This window comes from Vulpes vulpes, chromosome 4 (genome assembly GCF_048418805.1).
Source record: "Vulpes vulpes isolate BD-2025 chromosome 4, VulVul3, whole genome shotgun sequence".
In the NCBI taxonomy this organism is placed as follows: Eukaryota; Metazoa; Chordata; class Mammalia; order Carnivora; family Canidae; genus Vulpes; species Vulpes vulpes.
Window position 1 is genome coordinate 134,842,171 of NC_132783.1, and position 19,883 is coordinate 134,862,053.

The following is a 19,883-nucleotide window of genomic DNA, read 5'->3' on the forward strand; positions in this document are numbered from 1 at the left end:
AGGGTCAGTAAGCTTCTTCCTGTTGAATTATCATGCCTCATACACTTTGTTTTATGGCTTCAGATTAGAGCTAAAGTCCTCCCTTGTTATTCATTGCCTTGTTTCAATAAGGACAGAGTTGGTTAATGTTTTACTGGGAAGATCCCCAGTGGTCACAATCTGGCATGTGAGAAAAATTGGATTTATTTATCAATGTATAACCAGCTGTATGGGAGATATCTTTCCCCACCCATTTTCTTCCTTGTTGGTTACTTGATTTGGGAGGAATGTGCATAGTGAAAAGAGATACAAATTTTGAAGTTTTGGTTCTTCAAAGGGAACAATCAATTCTGGGTTCAGTTTCCCTATCCTGCCCCTCAAAACCTCAATTTTTAAACTCTTTATTCAGAAGATCATGGACAAAAGCTAAGCCAAAAATCAAGATGAGAGAGAAAATTGTTAGCAATGTCAGCTCTGGGGACAGTCATCCTTCTCAGTATTCCACTGACCTTGTAAATTTAAAAACTGCATAGTCCTAGATGAGGATGGCTCAGAAGCAGCAAAATGAGAAGGATAATAACCTAACACTGCCAGCTACAACTAGACACAGAATGTTTGGAGCATGGTTCTTGAGAAGCCTCCTCAGAAATTACCTTTCTAGACTTTGAATTTTTTTGCAGTCCTGTGTCCCAGGACTTTTTTGTGTCCACTCATTTTCTTCTCCTAGTTTAAAAATTTTGCTCAAAACATTTACATAGTGTTTATCATTATCTCAACATAGAAATATTGAATTCCAACAAGAGTCAAACAAAATACGTCAAAAGCAAGAAAATCATCACAATGAAGTCGTTTGCTATTCTTTTGTATATTTAGACACTGTAGTGCATCTCTTTAGTATAATCATTGTTTCATTTTAACTAAGGAAAACAATGAAATAAAATTTTCTGAATTTAAATTTACCCTTTCGGTTTTGGAATAATTAAAGTTGTACCTGGGCAGTTTCCCCTTTTTTGTGTATCACTGGATTTGCTCCCTGAATTAGTTTAGGGCTGCCATACCAAAGTACCACAGACTGGGTGACTTAAAAGAAATTTGTTTTTTTCACAGTACTGCAGGAGGCTAGAAATCCAAGGCCAAGGGGTTGGCAGGGTTGGTGTCTTCCTTCACATGGTACTTTCCCTTAGTGTGTCTGTGTCCTAAGCTCCTTTTCTAATAAGGACACCAGTCAATGGATTAAGCCCCACCCAATGACCTCTTTCTACCATAATTACCTCTTTAAAGATCCTATCATCAAATACAGTCACATTCTGGGGGACATATTCAGGTGTAGGGGAGAAAAAATAGTTTCCCCTTCACCTTCTAGGTTCTTGTCTGAGAACTCCCACCTCTAATCATAAAACACAAATTAGCAGGAAAAAAACAAACAGAAGTTTAATAACATGCATACTTCACAGTGATGCCCAGGAAAACTGAGTAACCTCTGAAGTGGGCCAAGCCATCACCTTAAATAGTATCTTCAGCTAAAGACAAAAAAATGTTTGGGGGTGGGGAGGTCAGTGTTGGGAGGTTACTAGGAAAAACATAGTCAACAAGTAACAAAGGTGTGGTTGTTATGATGCCTTCTTTATTGATAAGAATTTCTAAAGATTTAGTCATCTTTTTCTGCCTGGTACAGAGAGGGAGACAGCCTTACAAATGGAAATTTTTCTAATAAATGTAAGGTTTTCATACAAAAGGAATACTCCTATTTGGATTTCAGAGCTTCTGTTGTTTGACTGTTTCTTAAAAATATTTAGCCCAAAATAATCAATATGCCAAAGAAGTAAATTTTGGATGGCAAATTCCGCATTCCTTCAGGGGGTTAAGGACTTTGACATATGAGTTTCATGGGGACACAATTCAGCTTTTAATACTCCCTAAAATCTATTCACAAACTGGCAAGCAGGGTGATCCTTGCTTAACAAGAGTCAGACTGAGTCATTTCTCAGCTCACAGTTGCCATCTTGCACAGCCCCATCAGGAGCCTGGCATAGAGGAAGACTTAATTCATGGCTTTTTTTTTTTAATGAATGAATGCATGTTTTAAGTGTGCTTTTAAAACTTCAAATTGGTGTTAACATTTGTTTAATAAAATGTAGCTCTATCTACTTTTTCCAAAACTTCATGTAATAACCAAGAGTTTTGGTGTTTCAGGATTTGGAGTTATTTTGATTCAGGTGTATTCTGTACATTTAATGCATCCAAAAGAGAATTTGAAAGGCACAGAAAGGTCAAAGATCAAAGATTTTATGACTGTGTCATTTAGTCCTGTACGAGTTATCTTAACATACCGTGGGCAGCATATTTCTCAGAACCACATGTAACTGATGCAGCGTTGAACTCTAAATATCCATACAAAGTAGAGAAGGCCTTCTTTTGATGTAATTCTCTTGATATCAGAGGAAATGTGCATCAAACTTTCTATTCATAAAGTATAACAGTGCTTTTAACAGCAGGCTTGGTAATTAGTTGGGCAATTAAGGGACCATAAATTATAATTTTAACTCAGATAGACATCCTCTCTAACACCTTGGGAAGTCCATTTACCATTACTTTCTCTATTTTCCCATCTATAAAATAAATCTAAATATAGATGCTCCATAAACTTGCTGACGAACTAAAGAAAGATAGGTTTAGAAATGGAAGAGGTTTTGCAAGGTTATCTGGGTAGGTCCCCAGCTTCCACGCACATTAATTTTGTAAGGATAGACAGTTGCATTCTCTAGTTTATTCTTGAAAATTAAATATATATATATTTTAATGTTTTTATAGAGTTTTATGTGAATAATGCTACAAAGTGATTTCCATATATTATAAGTGTGTATCGTATGGAAAGCTAAATATTAGCTAATGTCTGCTACAGAGGTAAATATATTTACCAGCGGTAAGCTTGGTTGCATCTTAAATTTCAAGGTCAATCATTAATGTATTTAAACTAAGGTAATTAAAGGTGTTAGTACCTACAGATCCTGATTCATGGCCTCCTCTCTACATATCCTATTCTGGATTTAGAACTGAGCTTTAATATTCCTTTCCCTTTCTGAAATCATGTTTTTTTAAAAAGTGCTGGCTTGTATTTCCTTTTCTTATTTTGTTGCCTCTTTTTCTCTCTCTCATTAATACACACTGTGTTACAACCAAAACCTTCAATCAAACCTTTTATTCATTTTTACTGTTTTGCATTTCTGTTATCCCAAAGGGATTTTATTCCTATAATATTTACTGCTGGGCCACATTTAATCATCTTATCTTTTTTTGGGAAAAAACCCACACATATCCTTTCTTTTCTACCACACTTTTCCCCTGGGACCCTGATGGAGTTGAAGTTCATAATACTTGAGAGGTTGCACATTTTAGAATGGTGTCACCATTCTAAAGGTGGCCTATGGGCGTGGTCCCCAATTTGGGTACAGGAGGTAGAAGTCTACCGGTGTCCTTGCCTTTTAAGGTCATGTGTTAGAGAAAAAAAATCATTCTGTTGCTTATTAAATTCTTGACACCTATTCAGCTCTCTCCATAGGTTTTAAGATGCAACAAGGCAGAGAGAGATAAGGCTCAACTCCACATAGAAGAACAAGTAGTGATATTTAGTTAGAGAGTGGAAGGGGTCGGGGCGAATGGGTGGAAAATTCTCAAGAGGACCCATCAAAGGTAGGGGAAATTCTTGTTAAACTGATCTAGCAGTTTCTGGAGGCAGACCAGGGTGAGGAGATAGCAGGTGTGAGATGGTAGGGCATGAGGAATTTGGTAGATATGAAGAGTGGTCAGATAGGGATCTGCTTTTCACAGATCCTTTCCCTTTCTTTTTTTTTTCTGTAAACAGTTATGAAACAATTATTATTAATAGATTGTATTTCCATAACATTTTTCTTCTGCCAGAATTCCCAGGGGATACCACATACAGAAATTAAAGGGACGCCTGGGTGGCTCAGTGGTTGGACACCTGCCTTTGGCTCAGGTCTTGATCCTGAGATCCTGGGATCGAGTCCCACCTTGGGCTCCCTATGGGGAGCCTGCTTCTCCCTCTGTCTGTGTCTCTGCCTCTCTCTCTCTCTCTGTGTCTCTCATGAATAAATAAATAACATTTAAAAAAAAGAAATTAAAAAAACCCAAACAATTATTTCTTACACCTCTTAACTCCGCCTGATGTCTGAAGCAATCATTGTTAATCTCAAGAATTTCACAAGTATTTTGAGTTAAGTTCTGTAAAATCCTCCAATCTTGGAGGATGGCAGCCTATTAGGATGAAATATTTGGAGGATGAAGAGCTTTAAACTTTAAAAACAACGAAGAGGTATATGAAATCTGACATTCTGGACAGAAAGAGCCTCGAAGAAAGTGAAGAAATGTGTAAATGTTACATATTTGGGGGAAGAGTTTTACAAATATCCAGCCAAATCTTAACCAGAAGAGCTTTCTAAATAAGGAGTCACTTTAAACTTTAGAGTGTTTTTAAAGTCTAGATTAGAATCTTAGTCAAAGAGTATGATTAACTATAAGTTTCTGGTAAAGTTTGGATGTCATCAAAATGGCTAGATTTTGTGCCTGTAACAATTATCTTTCATCAGTGTCTCTTAATTCTCAGTGCAAAAAGCAAAGAATGGCTAATCAGTTGAAAACAGACTATACAGTATATGACACCGAAGCGTCATGTGTGAAGGTATCACAAACATAGGGGATTATTTCAAAGACAGATACATATTGGATATAGAAACAGTGATAAACTTCTCATAGAATACAACTGAACTCTTAGAATCCTATAAACATAAAATGTGATTATTTTTTTCTTAGACTTCACTACATTTAAAATAAGTTCCATTTTCTTTTTTGCTTATACATGATAAGTTGTCATGTCTCCATTACTTAGATTGTAGGCAAGAGTCATTGTCTGAGGTCAGGCGCTTTGTATAGACTTTTTAGAATTATCTCTTCTCTCTGGAGACTACCTTAAGTTTAGACATTTCCTTGATCCTGGTCACTCTGGGAATTAGGCTGTAGCACATGGTAACTGAGTCCACTAAGGTCACCTGTCAGAGTTAATACCTTTTAAAAAATCAATAATTAGGACCACAGCTTGTCTGAAACCGGCTGATGATATGTAAGTCTATTTGTTTTCAGAAAATCCTGCACACTGACATGGCTCTTGAAATCAGTGGGGCAATGATGAAGTGGTTAATCATTTGTTCTCTAGCCTTACACATATCTGAACTTGTCATTAATCATCAGTGTCTGTGGGTGTGCTTGCATCTTTTTTTTTTTTTTTTTGGACTGGTGAGTTATAAAAAAACATACATAACCGGTGAGTGATGATTAACAGAAAGAGTGTGGAGAAATATTGGCGCTGCCAGTTCATTGTTTTGTGCTTAACTTTTGCCAGTATTCATTACTACAGAAGAATATTTGAATGACTTCATGTCAACACTATGACAAGCAGTTCAATCCTTCAGAAATATTCATAAAATACTTTGAAGCCATGAAAATTTTCACTGTGGCATATAATGATAAATCATCTCTCTCTACCGCTCTTGGTGTGTACGCCTAGGTTCAGACTTGGAAGAGTATGTCCCTCCAAAACTGAATTATAGTTTATGTATGGATTATTTTAGGGTCCCGGGTAGTTTTTTCCCTAGCTGTATATTTCCGCATGGTTTAAAAATTATTTAGGTTCCCTAAGTCTAACTGTATTCTTTCAAAGTTAGATATATCTTAGTTAGATTTCAGGGAAATTCTTAGACCTGAGGCAAGTGAATTTTCCTATACTTTCTGGACCAGACACTAACCCTTCTGGGGTTTGCTCCGGCCTTGAGGCCAACCACCACCCACATGGGTGTCTCAGTAGTCAGAATTGCTAAGTCACCTTTTGGTTCTGTGAATCTGAGGCTTTTCCCTTTCTATGATTTTTTTTTCATTACTGAGTTGGTCTTTCCAAGGACAAATTTTTTAGCTGCTAGAATGTGAAGCACACAAGCCTTGGCTCTTGGCAGTTACTATTATGTCTCTGGTCAATTTTCTAGTTGCACCGCTAGCATTTAGCTTTGATCAATTAGTGGGAAAATACATGAACAAAATTCCATATTGGTCAGATCTTGCTTTCATAAGGAAAGCAATAACCATGTGTGAGTTTATGAGTACATGCTCCTAATCACTGAGCATCTCAGACAAGTTTCTTTGACAAACATAATCTTTGCCTTCCTTGTGTCATGTATTTGCTTCTTGAATCTCCAGTGCCTTACTAATTCCTTTGTTTTTGAGTGCACAATACTTAATCCCTGCTCGTTCTACCTCTGAGTCCCACAATCTCATAGAATGTTTATAAGAAATATTTACAGCATTTGTTTTTGGAGAGAAAAAATCAGAATCCAGAGGATTGGCTTAATGATTTGAAACAGTGGTATTTCAGGCATTTGGCCCATGATTCACCTTTTAAAACCTTGTCTGGTGTGTAGGAGACACTCAATAGATATTTTTTAAATAAATGACTGAACACTGAATTAATCTTTAATGGTGCCAGCCAACCTCACCCCTTATCATGCACCTGCATTTGCTGGTTAAACATTTCAGAGTTTTTTTTTACTGTGATACAGTCTGATATTCAAACTCCTTATCTTGTCAGTCAAGTTTTAGAATAGTATGCACCATACATACTCTTAATCTTGCATTGTGTCCCAGTAAGAGAGAAATTTTAAAAATCATTAATGCTAAAACTATTATGTACTTATTATATATGAATAGCATACATATAGTACAATATTTTTTTTTAATGATGGCTGAGGGATTTGAACATCATATATTAGGTAGGTATTTGAATATTATCTCTTCTCAGACTACAATATTTAATGTTGAGAGCCAACTGGTTGAGATTTTCCTTCTCATTGATTTTCCTCTTCATTGATTTTTAGTCATATTAACCATAAAATCATTATGACAATGTAGTAAATATATCCATGGATTGTTTCTTTTTTAGTTAAATTTCTTTAATGAAAACTGCTGGCTGAAATATATTTAGAATTGTTTTCCCTGTGTTTTTTCCTATAATTTTGGATCATTTAAATGGAAAGAAAAAGTCGAATGATGCAACTTTAAGCAAAATATCACCATATAAAATGAATACACAATCTGAAATGTTATGATGATATTAATTAGTAAATAAAAGCCAAGTCTAGGAAATCCAGGAAATCAGACTTTATATATGAAATTGTAGTACATACTACAGTGTACTACAGTGCTCATACATGAACGCGAATACTTCCCACCTGTTTTTGTTAGAACATTTTAAAAAGGTGAAGAAATATATTTTGACAATGATGAAAACAATAGGAATTTATGATATACAAAATATTTTCCCCTAGATTTTGTATTTATGTAGTGGGAGCAATTGCTAAAACAATGAGAAGACGGGGAAGATAGATTTACACTTGGTATTAGTAAGACTTAAGGTTTAATTTCTCTAGCCGTATATCCTGATACTTCTTCCCAGTGTCTAAACATGTTTAGTTGTCTTTCTCTTCAAAGATATAAGACCACACCAAATCAAACCAAAATGCCTGTCTCAATCAATTTCTCATCTGGCTTCCGCCTTTTCCAATTTTGTACTCGGATCCAAGATTCTTACAAGACTTGTCTACCTAAGTGGCAACATTTTATCACTTTCCATTCACTCCTCAGTCTACTCTAGTCTGGCCTTTTCTTTATTTCAGCAAACTAGTTTTCTCTGAAATCATGAGTGAAATCCTCATCTCTAAATCCATACTTTGCTTCTCAGGAGCAACTGACACTCTGGTCGCTCTCCCCGAAATACTCGCTTCCATTGACTTGAGCTATATGGGTCTTTCTTCTACCTTTCCTTTGCAGGCTCTTTTTTTCTCTATTTGACCATTAAATATTGCAATTCCTTAAGACTCAATCATACTCTTTTCTGGTTTTTGTGTATTCCCCCTAGGATGTCTTCTTTACATCCATAGTTTAATTTACCATCGGCATGATAAGGACTCTGAAGTTAGTATTTTGATCTCAGACTTCTCTTGGCTTCGGTTTTGCATGTATGTATTGTTCCTACTTAAAAATCTCTTTTTAGATGTTTCTAAGGTGCCTTAAACTCAACGCACCCAAAACTACACTCATGGCCTCTGTCCCAAACTCCATCCTCCTGTGTTTCCTGTGGCAGTAAATGTTATCTATACCTCTGATCACATCTCATTCATCCTTCTGTGCTCTGCTCCAGCTGCACTGGCCTGTCTGCCATTCTTTGAATAAACCAAGAAAATTTCCATCAAAAGACCTCTGTACTTGCTTTTCCTTTTGCCTGGAATGTCCTGCCTCTAAATCTTTCCAGGGCTATTCCTGGAAAGTCTTTATTCATTTCTCATCTCAAACGTGGCTGTCTCAAAGAAACTTTCCCCTGAGCACCTTATCTAAAGGAGTGGCTCGCCTACCCCTGCTGTTCTCTACATGTTGCTATTTTTCTTTTTTATGCTTATAAATATCTATTGTGATGTTATTTTTATATATGTATTGCATTTTCCCAAACTAGAATCTAAGCTTCTTAAAGAAAGTTACGTTTTTTTTTTGTTGTTGTTGTTCATAACTGTCAAAAATAGTGTCTACCAAATACTACAAGTCAGTTTTACTTTTTGGTTCTCAAATTCATGTCTCTTTATCCCCATTGCTACTACTCTTGTTTGAGCTACCATCCTCTCATGTGCAATAGCTTCCTTAATTACTAAATCCATTTAGTTACTTTTCAATACACATATTTTCTGCCCTGCAACTAGAGTGGGGTTTTTACAGAAGCAAATCTGATAATGCTTCTTTACTTCTTAAAAACATTTAAGCATTTTCCCATTCTTAAGGTAATGATACAAATCTTTAACATGGGTTATGAAGCCCTGAGTGATGGCCTTCATTTCTTAATGCTTTTCCTCTTAGTCTCTTTCTTTTTAACTACTCTGTTGTTCTGAAGGTTACTCAAAAGCACCATTTTCTTCCTATCTTCAAATCTTTTATATTTTTCTTTGGCTTGGAAGTTTCTTCAATTGAATTCACTCACAGCTCTGGACTTTATCTGGTTAATTCCTATTTACTTCTCAAATTTCAATCCAAAGTCCAGTATACTCTGTGTCTGGCAATGTGCTATGTGCTAAAATATAACGGTAAGCTAAATATATCTACTTTCTTACCCTTTAAATCTAGAACAAAAACAATATAAACTTACTGGATTCCCCAAACTAACTCTTTCTAACCCCATTAGCCCTTTCAGAATTTCTAAATATATATATATATTTATGCATTTATGGGATGTTTTTGATCTCTCTCACTAAGCAATAAGCTTCATGATTTGCAATATAGGTTTGTGGAATGAATGAATGCATCATGTCCATTGAATACATACTTCTTAAATACTGTGGCACATGTCAGGACTCAAACTTGATTTTAGTTATTAATATGATAATATTTTGCATATTTGTTAAATATATACAATGAAGATAGTTTCATGGTTAACATTTGAAGCATCTGTTATTACATAGCTCAAGCTTTATATTCTGTAACATTTTTTTCTTTCTCTTGTAGAATCTAAGTTTCATTTCCCTGCACATCTCTAATTCTGTCTAATAGGAATCTTGCTCGTGCTCTTGTTTACAATATCCTTTGATGAAAAATCGCAACTTTGGTCAAACATAATCCTGATTGAATGGGCTCAGTGGTCTTTGCCACAAGCATTTAAATTAATCTGTTGGCAACAGGGAGAGAATGCATTTCTTTCTATTTGGCAGGATATTAACTCATTTCAGCCATGGAAGCTGTAATTTTCTGAATGGTATCCTAGTGGCTGGCAAAAGTTAATGCAGGTTTCTAGTCCCTTTCTTATGCCAATGGTACAATTTACACACTGAGAATCTGGCTAGACATACGTTGAGTTAAACCAGTGCCTGATGTAAAACATGATGAGTTCAGTTCAGCAAGTATGTTTTGAATTTTACTCTGTGGAAACTCTTCTTTTTAGCACTAGTGGGGGATAGAATAAAACGTATGAGAAAGTCAGGTTTTTAAATAAGATTGTAGTCTTATTGGATAATAAAATGCACATTTCCCTGGGGACTTCATGCCATCATCTGAGAGCATTACTTATTTTTGACTTCTTCCAAAACCTGATCCCCTGTTTCAAATTCAAATTCAAATTCAAATTCAAATAATTCAAATTCAAATTAAAATTCAAATTCAAAATGATTACTCACTTTTGAAATCTTGGAATTCTATCTAACATTCTATCTCTTTTCTTTTATACCATGTGTCTGGTAGGTCATCATGGTATCTCTTCCTTTTCAAAACTTACTCTTTTTTAACCCCATCGCTTCCATTTCTGTGACCCACATTACCTTCTTTCCTCTTCAATGAATGATTTTCTATTTGAGATATTAGAAATAAGTTTCTATTCAAAAAAATTTTGTAAATGATTTCATAGAGATGGACCACTGGAATGTCATTCACATAGACAAAAATGTAAGCAGTACTCCAAGGGCTGCATGAGGAAGTGGGTCTCCTATGATGTATCATCTAGCCAACCATTGCTAAGTTGGTTTTCAAATGTTTGATCCTTTCAAATGAGAAGAGATTCAGTACTTAATCAATTTTAAAGTGTGGTGTCTCTAATGGTGGTAAGTTCTTCCTATAGTGTATAGAAATCCATCTTTTCTTTTTGGTTCTTACTATTTCTCCTATTTAATAATCTAAATATGTGAATAAACAGCAGCACCCTACGAGATCTGAACGTCATCAGCTATGTTAATCTTTTCTCTAATTGTTTCTCATAAGGTGTCTAGACACATTCAAAACTCCCTTAAACTGGGATAGTGCTGGAATGTAGTTCTGTAGATTTTAGTATTTTTTTTTTCTGCAAATTTGTTTGTTTTCTCACAAGTGAATTTTGTTTTACCCAAGGGACTACTAAATTTAGTTGAATTTAATGTTGTAAAGATACTATTATATTTCAAGATACTTGTTCCTAAATATAATGAAGGGAAAAAAAACATTGTTGGCAGAAGGGTACTTTAACAGCCTAAACCCAACAGATTAAAATAATCAGTTGATAAAATTTTCATTTTAGTTATTATACAAGGCTAAAGAAACCAAGGTCTACATTTGATAAAGTTTAAGAGACTCAAAATTGGAGGAGGTATTTGAGCCTGTTGTACTGAAGTGACTGTATTTTTATCTCTAACATGAATCTTTATTAATATTTCTTGGTGTAGAATATACTTGAAGTGACAAGTTCGACTTTGAATAATTGGTTAATATAGCAACTATTCTGTGCCTCGGTAGTTGGGATAACTTCAAGAAAATCAATATAATATTTCAAATATCCTCCTTGTTAAGATTGCTCATTTTCCAACAAAAGAGACATAAAAAAGCTCAAAAGCAAATTTTTTGTTCCCAGTATGCTTTCAGGAGATAAGAATGACATTGTCTCAATACTCTTTCCTTTGGAATACGATAAGAAATAAATAATTATTTAGGATACAAATCCTGAGAGCTAGTTAAAACAGTATACTTTGTAAAAGCAGCCTATCTTTTTTTTTTTTTTTTAGCAGCCTATCTGATTTGTTGAGCACCTGCCTTGCAATTCTAGCTGTTCATAATTATTTCTATAATCCAGAGGCAAAAGGAAGAGAACATAGCCACAGCATATGTAATTGCAGGACAGACAGAGCTCTTCCTATTCTTGGTCATTGCAGCGAATGGTAATACTTCTTTCAGGGACAGGACTTTGTAAAGGAAAGAGTTTATTTTTTTCATATCAGCCCTATAAGCAGGGACCATTTTGATAGACTTAGGTAGAGTAGCCCAGGGAGCATCATATCAAGTTCTCCCTGGATGAACCTTAATTTTATTTTCACTAGTCCCCCTAGGATAAATGATGGCCCTAACCTCTTTGTATCTCTTTGCATCGAGTGTATTAATGCTGTCTATTTTAGTACCCACATTTTTTAATGCACTACAGTGTTTGAATTCTTCCCTTAAACAGTATACTGTCATTATATTCAAACATCCCCTATGATGTACTGATTGCCATAATCAGTGGGTATATTTCTGCCTTTCTCTTGTTGAAACTCGAGGTGGCATTTGATGCTTCTGTGACACCTTGCTGTCACATGCTTCTCATAATGTACCTCTCTATACCCTTCATGTATGTGTTCCTCTCTCTTTATCCATCTCTGAAATGCATATGTTTCTCATGTGGCAGATCCTGCTATTACTTACTCAATATCCATTCTTCCTTTTTTTCTTTATCAATGGAAGACCATACTACAGGTAAATATAGTCACTTCTCCAGACTCTTAAGAGCAGTCCCAGGCAATGAAATGTAATAAATTCTAGAAGATGGGCTTATGGGAAGACTGTTGCTTTCTAGATAGAAAGGGGCAGGTACCTTTTCTCTTTCTCCTTCTTTTTGCCAAGAATGCGAAGCATGAGCATCAGATAGATGAGCCAGTTTTTGACCTTGAGGATGAGAGTCACTTGTTTAGAAAAGCAAAGGTTGATTGATCCTGGGTTTTTTATTGCCTTCTTGGTCTGCCACCCCCTGATTTCTCATCATGTCATAAAAATAAATCCTTCATTGGTTAAGCCAGTATGGTTTTTGTTTATTTGCAACCCAAAGCAAGTCATGCCAATCTCTGCTATCGTATTGTGTTTTTAAATTTTTAAAAATTAAAAAAATGTTGTATTTGTTTTTTCATTTTTTTACTTTATTTTTATATTGTTTTAACTACCAATTAACACAATGTCCTTCATTTTAGTAAAAACTCCTTACATGCAGAGGTTGAGTTTTTCATCCATCTACCCAAACTACCTGGCACACATCTGGAAAAAAGCAAGAAGTCATTCTTTGATTCTTTATACATGAATAAGAAACATACTTGGGAATCACAGAATCCATGGAAAGGTCAGCTTCATTCTTTTTAAGATTTGATGGATTGATTGATTTAAAGAGAGCATAAGCAGGGGGAGGGAGAGGGAGAAAGAGAATCTCAAGCAGACTCTGCACCTAGCACAGAGACTGATGCTTGGCTCAAACCTATCACCCCAAGATTATGACCCAAGCCAAATTCAGGAGTCGGATGCTTAACCAAGTGGGCCACCCAGGCGCCCCAGGTCAGCCATTTTTATACTATTTGAAATTTTGACTTTTTAAATATGTTTTTGGTAAAAAGTATGATAATTTTTAGTGGGGACCCTAAGTAATAGTAATTTAGTACAAGGTTCCTTACAACCAGGAGTTGAAGAAAACCTAGTAAATGTAGGGGGATCAGCTTGAAATAGATTATCTCACCTAATGTCATAGAAAGGAAGGAGAGAAGGAGGAGAGAATGGCTATTAGTTAGTAAAATGGAGATAATAATGAGGCTGACCTTGAGGGTTGAAATGGGTCAACACATGTGAAGTACTTAGAACACAGTAAATAAGCACAATATGTATTAGTATGTAACTGGTGCCTAATATATTAGGTATTATTATTGTTAAAATAACTTCTCCAACCCTCCTCTAATAAATTTAAGTTAGATATATCCCTACCCATTATACTATATGCATATTTCTATTTTTGACTTATCGACAGGCGTTATAACATTGTGGAATTCAAACCCAGGGCATATGGGTTTGAATTTTAGTTCTGTTACTTACTGGCTATATGATCCTGAGCATGTTAATAAAGTGGCTCTGGGTCCCCTCTCATAACAGATTGGGTAAACCTTGTTAATATGGCACTCCCCACCCTCGCATTCTCTTGCTAACTTGTTCTTGGCAGGAGTTCATCCAAAGCTGTGCCACAAGTGTGGCAGTGTGCAAGCAGCCCCAACAAATTGTCTGCTATGGGAGGGGAGCTGGAGCCACTTTAGAAAAAGTCCTTTTCCAGGGCTGGAGGGGTGAGTAGGCCGGAGAGCACAGGGGTGGGCCTGTGGTGCCGGCAAGGTCCATGGTAATTCCTTTGGGATGGGATCTGCAACCACCTGAGAACACTCCTGCTCCTCTAGCACATGCTCTGAGATAAGTAAACACATCTCCCTTCCTTATGCCCCAGGTGTTTTTAAGATCTTTTTAAACTTCTGCTTCTCTGCTGTATCTCAGAGGGGCTCTTGTGCTCTCTCTTTAAGGGTGGGCTCTCGTTTTCCTTTTGCCCTGTGGGGCCTCCCAGAGCAGCCTGATGATTTGTACAGTTCCAGGTTCTAACCCTGCCCATTTTAAGAACCTATAAAGGATGTTAGGCCCCTCTGGTTTTCAAAATCAAGTGTTCTGGGCATTTGTCTCTCCAGTGCTGGTCTCTTGTGCCTGGAATACCTGGTGTGGGATGTGGCCCTCTCCCTTCTCTGCATCCCTATTTGGCTCCTGACTGGGTCTCTGCCCTTTCTACCCTCTTTGTTGTGACCTCTTTTCTTTTTTTAGCTGTGGAGAGTCTCTTATGCCAGTCTTTGGGTCATTTTCTGGGCTATGTATACTGATGTAAACGTTATGTAATTGTATCCAAGGAATGATGTGAGCCTAGGATCCTGCTACTCCCCCATCATCCCCCGAAGTTAGTATTCCATTGTTTTTATCGATTAACTTATCAGTGGGCACTTGGGTTGTTTTCATGTCTTGGCTATTGTAAACAATGCTGCAGTAAACATGGGGGTACAGGTACCTCTTTGAGATAGTGATTTCATTTCTTTCAGATTTTTAATTTTCAGGGACCCTCTATAGTTGTGTAAATTTACATTCCCACCAAGAATGCACATGGGTTCCCTTTCCTCCACATCTTGGCCAGTACTCTTTATATCTTGTCATTTTGATAATAGCCATTGTAATAGGTGTGAGGTGATACCTCATTGTGGTTTTGATTTGTATTTCCCTGATTATTAGCAATGTTGACACTTTTTTTTAAAAAAATATTTTATTTACTTACTTGACAGAGAGAGAGAGCAAGAAAGTGCACAAGCAGAGGGGAACAGCAGGCAGGAGAGGGAGACGCAGGCGCCCCACTGAGTAGGGAGCCCGACATGGAGCTGGATCCCTAGACCCTGGGATCGTGACCTGTGCAGAAGGCAGATGCTTAACTGGCTGAGCCACCTAGGCACCCGACACCTTTTTTTAAAAAAAAGATTTATTTATTTTAAAGAGAGAGAAAGAGAGAGGGAGAGAGATGGAGAGAGAGGGAAAGAATCTTAAGCAGACCCTGAGATTGTGACTTGAGCAGAAATCAAGAGTCAGATACTTAATTGACTGAGCCACTCAGGCACCTCACAGTGTTGATACCTTTTAATGTACTTGTTGGCCCTTTGAATATCTTATTTGGAAAAATGACTATTCATGTCCTTTGCCCTTTTAAAAAAATCACATTTTATTTTACTTTTTTGCAATTGAGTTGTAGCTATTGCTATAAATGTTCCTCTTAGAACTGTTTTTGCTGCATTGTATAATTTTTTAAAGATTTATTTGAGAGAGAGTTCACGTGTGCACATGTGAATAGAGGGAGGGGCAGAGGGAGATGGAAAGAGAAAGGGAATCTCCAGCAGACTTCCCAATGCATGAGGAGTCCCAGCCATCCATGTCACAACACAGATCATGACCTGAGCCAAAACCAAGAGTTAGATGCCTGTCTGAGCCACCCAGGCGCTCCTGCATCTCATAAATTTTGATATGTTATGTTTTCATTTACAATTCCCTCCAGATTTAAAAAAAATTTTTTCCTTTGTTCTCTTTTTTGAAGCATTAATTGTTCAGGAGCATGTGGTTTAATTTCTGCCTATTTGTCAATTTTCCACCTTTTCTCCTTTTATTGATTTCTAGTTTCACACTCTTATGGTCAGAAAAGATACTTAATATGATTTCTGTCTTCCTGAATTTGTTGAGATCTTTTTTGTGTCCTAACATATGCTCTATTGTGGTGAACATTTCTCTGTACACTAGAGAAGAATGTGTGTTCTGCTGCTGTTGGATGAAATATTCTATATGTCTGTTCGGCCCATTTGGTCTATAATGTTCAAATCCACTCTTACCTTATTGGTTCTGTCTGGATGATCTGGATAGATCTGGATGATCTATCTAGTGACAGGACTGTGGGCTGGTCTCTACAACCAGTCGTGGTTAGTGGAGTCTCAGGCTGTGCTCTGAGTTCATACAGGGCCACAAGCTATGCCCCCAAGTTGGGTGGGATCCTTAGCCATGCTTCATGATCAGGTTCCTGGCTGTACTCTTTTGTTTGGCAGAGTAGCTGGTTATGCTTTTTTTTTTTTTTTTTAACTTTGAGAAAGAGAGAGCACAGAGAAGAGTAAGAAACAGACTCCCCACTGAGCAGGGAACCCCACATGGGGGTTGATCTCAGGGCCCCAAGATCATGACCTGAGCCCAAGGCAGATGTTTAACCAGCCAAGCCACCCAGGCACCCCTGGTTATCCTCTTTGGTTGGGAAGGGCCCTCAGCTATATTTTGTAAATGAGTGGAGCTACTACTGACTGTGCTCTATGGTCAGGTGGGGTCACTGTCTGGGCTCCCTTTTTGGGTGGAGTTGCAGGCTGTGCTATGTGACTGGGTGTGGTGACTAGATTTGTTCCCTGTCTGGGATGGTTGTAGGCTGTGTTCAGTAATTGAGAAGGATATTCACTGGGCGAGTGGTGTATGTTGGACTCTGTGGCTGGGTGGTATCATCCTGGTTCCAGAGCTGCCCAGTGTCACTGTTTAGGCTCCTGCCAGTTGTGCTCCAGTTTCCTATGTTCTCTGTCTAGGCTTCTTGGTCAGGAGGGGCAGCAAGCTATACTTAGGTTGGGTGGACCCTCAAATTTGCTTCCATTCCTGGGAGAGGCTATAGAACAAGCTCCACTGCTGATATGGTTCATTGGCTGGGGACCCAAGTCAGACAAAACTGCCAACTAAAGTCCCTGGTCAGAAGGGATCACTGACTCGACTCTGTTGGTGGGCAGAGCCTCTAGCTAGGATCTCTGCTCAGGCATTGCTACAGGGAAGAATAAGATCTGCCAAGATCTGAATACCGGTTGCTATAAGCCCTTCTCCCTTTTCCAGATCTTTGACTGATCCCCAGAGTCAAGCCCCACAGATTTCTCCCAGTGATTCCTGAAACGTGAAACCTGAGTGAGTCTCTCCGGAAGTGTGCCACAACCCTGGGGAGCTAGATATCCACCCTGGAATCTCTTCCTGCTGAAGAAACTATAGGCCCAAGGGGGCTTTCTCAGAGCACCACTGTGCTGGCCTTGAAGATGGGTGATGTGGTCAGGGTGTAGTTGCTTTTACCGTTCTAATGTGATATTCTTGGTCTCTGTGGGTCAGGGTGGGTGCTTCCGCCTCACCCCTGGGGGTGGGCTCTAGAATTTTCACAATGGCGCCTTGTTTAAGAACTATTGCTAGTTGGTCTTCTTGAAGAGGGGGCCTGAAGTCAGGAACTGCTGATTTTATCCTGATGACTGAAATTGAGCTTTCTGCAGGCAGGGTTTGTGACATTCATTTTATAAATTTCTAGTAACTAATGCTGCAACAAGTATATCGTTGACATTCATCAAGTCTTTCTTGAATGCATAGATCATTTCTTTTTCTTTTTATATTAGAAAGGAACAAAATTAAAAGTAAAAATAGATGAAGTTTTATTTAAATATTCTAAAGTTTATTGTTCAGAGTCAGATCATTGGCACACAATGGGTTTCACCATTCCTCTGCTAGTATTTCTTTATTCCTGTCAGATTTGATAAGGACTATAATAAAACTTAGAGAAAACATTAAACTGCTGACACTTGAAATATCCTGTTAGAAAATCTGATGTTCCCACTATTTTCACTCCCGTGGTTCCTGACTGTATTAAGCAGGTTTATTTAAGGGCAACTTAGGTCATGAGAGAACTTATTCTGGGTGACAGATTATACTGAGCCTATACTTTGTGTGTTTCCGTCACAATGCACTGTAATGGATTTGTCGAGTTTCCTTTTTTTTTTTTTTTTTTGAGTTTCCTTCTATTTTATCATTGAGGTACCAGATAAACTTGGGTCAGGTGAGTTCCTCATACCGTCATACACTTGCTGCTGGATATTGGGCCCTCTGCAAACAATCTTCCCAATCAGTTTGAAGATTTTATACAGGTGTGTAACATGATCCAAGTTTGTATTTGGAAAAGATCAATCTGGAGCTCATGGGAAGAAAAACTGGAGAGGAGTGACAGATCAGTGAAGAGACATGCAGTAGCCCAGGCCAGGAACCTAGACAGAAACAATCACGGGGTGCAGACGTTGCCACAAAGGTTTCATGAAATAACACTCACCCTTATTTCTTGCGATGCTCGTTATTTTTCCTTCCACTTTATTCCTTCATTTCACTCTGTTCCTTTTCCATTCTGTTCTACTGTATTTACGATGTATTTACATTCTGATACACCAAACCACCAAGTTGATTTTTACAAACTATTAAGAGGTCACAATCCACGGTTTGAAAAACTCTGCTTTAAAGATCCTCCTGAACCTCATATGGTTTAAAGGTAAATTCTACTAGTAATACCTTTATTGAGAGTAGGCTAGTGTACAGGAGTTTCTAGGAGACTAATTAGGGCCCTTGTGGATCTTCACGCAGAAATCTTGCTGAGGAGCTCTAAACCAGTTAGTTAATCATTTATTCATTTCCCATTCAGCCAGTGGATATTTATGGACTGCCTCCTCTAGGGCATTGTGCTAGTTGTTGGGGCTAAAGCGCTCAACAGAGGGCAGATCCAGAGTTTCTGGGGCTTGACACCTACATAATTTGGCGACTCATTTTGAGACAAATGATGTAAAATTGCAAATATAAAATTAGGTGCCAAAGTCATTATTTATTTAGGATGGAAAAAGATATCACACCATATTCTTTTTTTAATTAACTTATTTAAATTCAATTAGTTAACATAGTGTATCATTAGTTTCAGATGTAGAGTTCAGTGATTCAACCGTTGCCTACAACCCCCAGTGCTCATTACATCCTGTGCCACACCATATTCTTAACGCCTCAGGTCCCTTTGTTCTAGGATCTCTTCAGGGAATTTGCTGAAAAGGTTTACACAGTAATGCGTACTGACTGCAGCCTTGTTCCCCTCCTCACCTGGGACATCCTGCAGCTTCCCTCACTCACAGGGGCCTCTTTAGCAAATGGACCACAACCTGATATTCATTAGCTTCAAAGTAAATCCATTTGTGTTTACTTCTGTATCAACATGGGCAAGTCAGACACAATGAAAGGACTAGTCCTATGATACATTATTCAAGTAGTTTGTGAGACAGAGAAGTACAGAGAACTGGTAGGAGAACATAAAGAAAGGAAATCAGACAGCCTTCAGCAGAGAGAAGATTTTCCTAAAGAAAGGCCAGCTGGAGAGAAGGAGTCCGAGCTCGTGTGCTGTAATCAGATCCGGGGACTGGTGCTGGTTTGCAAACTGTCAGCAACAGACCAGGACAAGACACATCCAGAAACTTAGAGTAAGTGTCTAGAACCTTTTAAAACAACCTGAAGAAATAATTCTGTGTCCATTACACCTAATTATATGGTTTAATCTTGCATTTTGCATGCCTTCCTATAATTCTGTTTTTCCAGAAATTCGTTTTTCTTATATTTACAAAGGTATGAATCTGCACAGATATCAGGAAAAAAAACTTGGTTCTTCCTCGTAGGTAAATTGAGAAACTGTCTGGGACTCTCCTTGCAGCGGAACCCCACTGGTCTCTGCTTTCTGCATGCCATTCTTAGAATAAATAAAATTAAAAAGAAAACAAAATAAGATTTGTAATAAGAACTAGACATCAAGAAGTATTATCTTTACCTTAATATAGAAAACTTTAGTAAATAAGAATATTTTAAAAATAGGGTATGAG

At 37.6% G+C, this 19,883-nt stretch overlaps 1 long non-coding RNA gene across 1 annotated transcript in view; it reads left to right on the forward strand.

Annotated features, from left to right (window-relative positions):
• Window positions 1-9,139: 9,139 nt before the first annotated feature.
• LOC140598474 (uncharacterized) overlaps window positions 9,140-19,883 on the forward strand; it is a 59,863-nt gene continuing 49,119 nt past the window's right edge. Inside the window, exon 1 of the long non-coding RNA XR_012000899.1 lies at window positions 9,140-9,167. This is a non-coding gene — a long non-coding RNA (uncharacterized lncRNA). The remainder of the gene's footprint in view (window positions 9,168-19,883) is intronic.